Source organism: Phaethon lepturus, unplaced genomic scaffold, assembly GCF_000687285.1.
Source record: "Phaethon lepturus isolate BGI_N335 unplaced genomic scaffold, ASM68728v1 scaffold17624, whole genome shotgun sequence".
Classification (NCBI taxonomy): domain Eukaryota; kingdom Metazoa; phylum Chordata; class Aves; order Phaethontiformes; family Phaethontidae; genus Phaethon; species Phaethon lepturus.
Genome location: NW_010537169.1, coordinates 50082 through 57118, shown reverse-complemented (window position 1 = coordinate 57118; position 7037 = coordinate 50082).

Below are 7037 nucleotides of genomic sequence, written 5' to 3'. Positions count from 1 at the left end.
GAATGCACGTGTGTGCACGCAGTTTTACTGTGCGTTGCAGCACTTACAGCTGGCTTTCTTCCTGTGGTTAAAACCTTCACGCACGCTTCTTGGCTTCTGAGCACAACACGAACAACCTTGCAAAGTAAACACATCCACCTAGAATTTTTATTTTCCTAAATCACTCCTTTAGCTAATGTTTCAAAGGTAGATACGCACCACATCTGGTGCAAACCAAATATTTTCAGTCTGTTGGATCCGAGTCAATATTTGCCCAAGGTATTACAAAGATGGTCATGAAGTTCTGACTAAAGGGAAAAGTACCCTCACTGAGGACTGGTCTTGGACTTACATGTGGGCAAAAGGACCCAGAGCTTTGCAACAGGGCGTCTCTGACTGCCAGTTCTGCACTGCTGCTGCTAGTGGTAGTTTCAGATGGCCTGGATCAGCGGTCTCTCTGTGCTTGTGCAGACAGGCCTGACTCATCACTGGTGCTGCTGGGGGACTGGCACTGCTTGTGCACTTTCTCCGACCTGCTGGGCATTCCCCTGGGGCAGCCAGACGTCGTGGAGACATTTGTAGCACAGGGCTCCTTGCTGCAGCGGAGGTGGTGAATAAATCAATGCAATCTGCCATGCTGGTTGTGCTCCTGTTCCAGATTTTTGCACCAAACTATTTTGTGTGACTTGTGGGTTCCTGGTGCCACTGCAGTCTCTGCGTAGGATTCATGCTGACATACACGCTGTACTTGCAGTTGAGTTTTGGAAGTTGGCCTAATTCAGAGCTGAATCAATCCTAGAAATGGTATTAAAATCTGACTTGCCTTTTGGTCAATTGAGACTTGCTTGGGTAAACAAAGGTCAAATCTTTAGTTTCTTTTTTGGTATTTACATACTTCTGTATATAGGCAAACTCCCATTGCCCCAAGAGCATTTAGGAGCTGACTCACATATGACAGATTTGTCTTACTCTAACTGAAATTGAAGAGCAAGAACCTGACTGTGGGATAACCTACATCTAATCTGTCATATTTAGGGTAAATCTGAGTGGTCCGTGCTCTAAACTGAACTGAACCTGTTTGTAGCTCTATAACCCAGTCAGTAACACAAGGACTGCATCTAACTGATACAGCAAGAGTCTCGCTGGTGCTGGCAGACTAAACTCACCAACTATTAGTCTACTGGGGGAAAATGGCTGTTTCCTGGTCACTGCTGACGATTGGAAATGCCAAGGTCAGTAGACATTAGTCTTCTCTCCGGTACTTCTGCTGCAATTCTGCGTGGCTCGGCACATTTTGGGTTTGTGCTTATGGCAGCATCTGTTTTTCTCTCTGCTCTTCCTCAAGGATGGGAACTAACATAACACTAAGGGCTACTCTTAAACCCTACCAGAGAAAGAACTGACGCTCTGTAGCCACACCAAATTGCAGTCAGCCTGAAATTCATTGCATTAAGGTGCAAGTGGCATATCCAATGCTATCATAAAACAATTAATCCTCAGAAATCAGGGTGAAGGGTGAAGCCATTCCTGATCAGAAACTGACCTTGGTGGAGAGGGGAGGTTACTGTGTGAGGAGGCTACTCCTGTGACAGGAGCCTCCTTGCAGTGGGATTACACCCTGCCCAAATGCTCTGTGCTTTGGAGTGTGGGTTGGCCCAATTAGCAGAATGCACATTGAGGGGTTAGACAAGTCCTCTCTTCTTCTGTAGCAGGTATTTATTTCAAATGCCTTTTTGGATCCCCGTTGCATTTGAAATGCAGGATTGTTCAGTGCTGGCTTTTTTTCTTGCAAGTGACTTGGCAGTCATTACATGCAAAGAGAAGTTATTCCTGACGATTGCTGTATGTTATGACAGCAATAGGAAACACTGTGTGTTTAAAAGTTGCCTAACAGCTGGTGTTATGGTCCCTGTTCTCATTTGCCTTTAACTAGCAGACTAACGAAGTAGGTTGAACTCTCCTATGTCAGTGCTTGAACTTCTATGTTGCTGTTTGCTTGGGTTACAGGCTGTCACTGTGGTTCAGCAATCTCTGAGAACGAGGTCTCGGGGAAATGTCACTCTGGCTCTGTGCCCTTCTCTTTATGAGGCTGCAGTTCCCTCTCGTGGCACATTGGGTGGGATGTCTTCCCTTCTCTCCACACTCCCATTTGGATGGTCCCTGCAGAACTGCTTTGTCCTGAGGAGGGGAAAGGTGCCTGAAAGGGTTCATCCCTCTGAAGCTGCTCTTCTGAGCTGGGCACTTTGTTCCTTCACCTCAAGGTGTGTGACAAGGAAATGGCACCTATGGGAGATTAGGGAGTATGAACTTTCCTTAATGACCAATTACCCCTATGTCATGCTTGTACCTGCACACCTGCCAGTGATGTCTGGATGATACTACTGGGTTTGCTGCAGTCCCTTCCTAGACCAAAGCAGTGACTCTCCACTGTGTGCCAGGGAATCGCTGTGCAGCTGGCTTCAGCTATGGATTTGAGGCTGGCACACAGACCAGAGGTCTTTTGACTCCTGCTGTGTTGGTGGTGGGTAACAGTTTGGTACATCTGCTGCTCTTTCATTGCTCCAGGACACTGGGATCAAGGCTGTAGCAAAGATCTCGGGTATAGTATCAGGGTTCTACCTCTGTCCAACCTGCAAGACCTACTACAAGCTGTTAACCCAAAATTCATACAGGTTTGGTGGAGACTTTCAAGGTCTCTGCAGCTAAATTCCCTTAAGATGGTTTCTTGCATCCAGGAGGCACAGGTGACAGCAGGCAGGCTACTTCCAGGGTCCCCCCTCCTCTGCCCATGGCCTCAGGACACTGAGTGCCAGGGTGAGACGGGTGGGAGAAATTGCTTAATACAGGTGGAGGACTCCTAGAGCGTAGGGGAGCAAGGGCAGGTTAAAATGAGGAAACTCTGAAATATGGGACAAGGACCCCGGAATTGGAAACAAGCAGAGACAGGACGTGTGCGTGACTGAGGGAGCTGGAGCTTGGAAGCTTGTCATGCTGTAAAAGGAGGCTCATTGCCCCACAACAGCTTTTCTACTAAAGGGTTCTGGGGTTTCCTCCCAAGCAAAACTTGCCCAACACTTAATTAATGAACATGCTTATGGTTGCAAAGGCAGGTGTCTCATGGAAATGCCATAATTTTCCGTGCTGCTTGTGCTCATCCATCACTATATGAGCTCTGACTGCAGAACCACAGAGGATACACTCTGGGCTGATCTGCTCAAGAGGTCGGGCTGACCTGCTTGGGAGGACTCAAGACTGAGTAACAAAGAAGGTGGTTTCTGTATGATCTCTGTCTTGCTGGCTGCAAAGGTTGATGAGTATATAAGTGGGAAAGGCAGGAAACTTTACAGGGTAGCACTTCCTTCACGCATGCAGTGAGAAGGGTAACTAGCAGTCATGCTGCTAATGAGCAGCACCAAGCCATGGAGGCTTCGTAGCAGCTGGCATGATGCAGAGCCTGGTCTAACTCTGGGTTCGGAGGGGCTGCATGGCTTACTGTCAGGTTGGATTTCTGCTCTGTCACAGAGCGACTGCGTCACCGCTCTGTGCCCCCAGCTCTGCACACAGAGTATCCCCAACGGCCACATATGTGACAGCCATTTGCGAGCACTAAGCGAGGACAAGAAACTTGCAGTGAAATGTGGTGGAAGCCATTTCAGAAGACAACAGTTTTCCTCTAAGTATATTATGATGGAGGATGTATATCTTCTGGTGGGAAAATCATCCAGTTGCAGGATGCCTGTTTTAGGTGTTAGGAGTGAATTATTACACAAGTCCTGTTAGAACTGGAAAGTTCTGACTAAGAAGTCTTGCCAACACCTGCAGATACGGTGTTTCTGTGATGGTAGTAACATTGAAGATGTGCTGTATCTACCCTGTCCTGCAGAAATCACAGATGTGCAGCAGCAATAAATTAGCAAAACACATAATTAGGGATCTGTGGAAGTGAGTGTTTCAGATAATACTGCTTTCTAGAAGCAAACATCTCTGAACTAATACCTAAATCTAAAGAGAGAAGTGATTTCTGAGTGCAGTTATGAATTATGCTGTTGTGAACAAGGCGTTAGGCCCTGTCTCAATCTGTTTCATTCTTAGAGACATGCTTTGCATAAACTAACACAGAAGTCGCACCAGTTAAAAAATAAAAGAAATCCTTATGCACTACATGACTACCCTTTATGTAGGACCTCATCACAACCTTACATATTGATAGAAGTATCATTTTGTTAGTCCATTAGAAGTTTGAGGACGTTTTCTTATGCCTGCACTCACAATTGCACCACATGTGCTTTCAGGAAGCCTAATGTAACAGTCAGATTAAGTGCTTTCTTGCCTATGGCTATTTTACTGGAAATCCTGGTAATGAAGACCTCAGAATAAGCATTTGTGTTTAAAAAAAAAAAGAAAAAGAAAAAAAAAAAGGCATGTGTTCAATGCTTCCACCCTGGAACAGGATGAAGTAAAGGTCTGTGTTTCTCTTCTATTATTGATTATTTATTGCAGTTCTCACTAGAGGATAGAGGACTAAGCTATTCTGTCTCAAAATGTCAAACCTTAACCTTTGTGCAAACTTTCTGAAGTTCAGCAAGCTATGTGAAAATGGGCCACTGTGATTGAATAGCGTTAATGTAGAAATAGTGAACTCCCCCACAACACTGTATTTCGCCATCTGCAACATGGCTTGCTCTGCAGTGGTTTCACAGGTCTATGACTCTTGTGCTGATTTTGAGGTGGTTCTATTTATACTTACAACTGTACTTAAAGAAACATCTGTACAGAGATAAGTAGTACATACCATTGATACGTAGATGCTAAAAACATAATTAAGCTTTTGTGCTGAGCATTTAGTAGTACAGGCTCACTTCATACCCTAGTATCCATCATTGCTTTCAGAGGCAGATTCTCATCCTACCACAGGAGCTTGCTTTCTTTTCTCCCCAATGGGTTCTCTTGCATCTCGTATTAAAACGCATTTTGTGACTCTCTGATTCGGATCACTCTAACACTGACCCACCACCTTTATCACACACACGCTCTGATGTTCTCTGCAAATTCCACTGTCAAGGATTTCTAGCATCGCAGCTTGTTCCCTGCACCTCTTTCTCCTCTTCACTGTGGGCTGATCTGCTGCTCCCTCCTTATCTACCAAACCTCTGTTGTCATCCCCCTCTTCTTCCCTAAACCTCTGCTGATTGTTTTCTCTTCTCTTACGCCTGTGTTCCTGAAGTTTCCATGCAGCACCTGGTGCTGGCACTTCCTTATCCCTCTCCCTGAACAAGTGCTAGTCAGGGGCTCTAAGCTGGCCAGTCCAGCAAAAGCTGCTGGTCTGCTCTGTCACACAGTGTGTGTACCTTGCCTGTGGTGCTGATGCAATTCACTGAATGAAAAATGCCTCCACACTGACTGTCTGGATTTAAAACAAAACAAAAACATCCAACCCAACACCCCCCCCCAAAACAACCCACCTACTGAGAATTATTTTTCACCAAGAACTAACATGTACAATCTGTTCATAGTCAGCCCCAGTTACTACTGGATTCTGCTTTGAGATTCATCATCAAGCTGGTTTGCAAAACACTTAATATTTGTCCCTTGTATTTTTTTTCTCCTTACTAGAAGGGTTTCTTTTTAATAAGTATGCCTAGTAGAAGAAACTCAAGATTTGCCATCTTACTAATTTGTAAGAACAGCTTCCACCCACGCCCAACCCCCACGCATCTGTTCTTCCTTCATGATCCCAAATTAATGCAGAACTAGTGTTGGACTGCTTGGCTTAGGCTTCCTTGGACCGTCTCTCATACCCTTTTTTGTCTTTTGCTACTGGAATCATACTGAAGTTTATTGCTGCTTCCAAATGTAACTCCAGTTTTGCAAGACTCTTACAAACTAACATTAGTTGGTCTAGTCCATCCACAATGTCACAGGCAAGGACAACACCCTCCTGGTTTCTTTCTCATGTAGCCTAGAATAGCCCACTGTACCAGTGAGCTCACATTATCTTCTCCCCAAGGTCAGTTTAAAGCCCCTGGGCTAGCCCAGGGAGTTTACTGTTCAGTGGCTGCAATGAGCAACACTGAGCCAGGGGATCTCCAATTCTCCGTCCCCACAGCACTACTGTCCCATGCTCTCCAAACATCTCCTGTGTAGCTCTGTCCCAGCCATCTGCTCCCCTGACATCTGTAGTCTCCTCTTGTCTTCTTCAATGGGCAGGAACATTATAATACACGAAGTGGCCCAGATTCCTCCAAGACCTCAGCATTCACAATTGACGCCAGAGCAAATGGCCTGCTTTTAGTCTCTTTTTATTTTAAAGTGTCTGGCCTCAACATACTTAACCATGTTCAAAATCAAGTCTAAAGGTTGCAGTGGGCATATGTAGAGATATGACACAAATCTGGTGGTGAATACTTATGAAAAATCTGATCCAATTCAGCTGTAACATTTCTGTTTGGTGTGGAGCTGAGTGTATAGTATCAGCAACATCAAGGCAAAGCAATGGTTACAGAAAAAATATGCTCAATCAACTTCTGTTTTTCTTTCAGCTCTGGGTAGGGTTAGGCAAAAGAGTAAGGGAGGTATTTCAGCATGTATCACCAAGAAGAAAGCAAATATATTTTGAATTTCATGTTCTACCTGAATGGGATTTTCCTTTGCAAAACGGTGGGATGACAGCCATCAATTTTGGTGAAAGCCACTCTAGTCGCCAGGCCACGAGTGTGGGTACCAGGAGCTCAGAGTGTATTTCTAGCTGTGTCTGACATAGTACCTGTGCCTGGATGAGTCACTCCAGTCCCCTTTCACTTTCCTTTTCTGTGAAAAGGGGTTACCTGTCTTTGGAAAATGCTTTGAAATTGATGATGAAACTGCTAATTGATAACCCTCATCCTCAAATGGTAAAGACCTCACCTCAATACATGTAAATGTGCGGTAAGAAGACCAATAGCTCAGTCAAAAAAATTAGCAATTAAAAATAAGCACGATTCTGTGTAATCGCTGATCAGTTTGATAATCTTCAGTGGTGAATTTGTAATCTTGGTCGAAGTTCCAAAACCAGACAATTC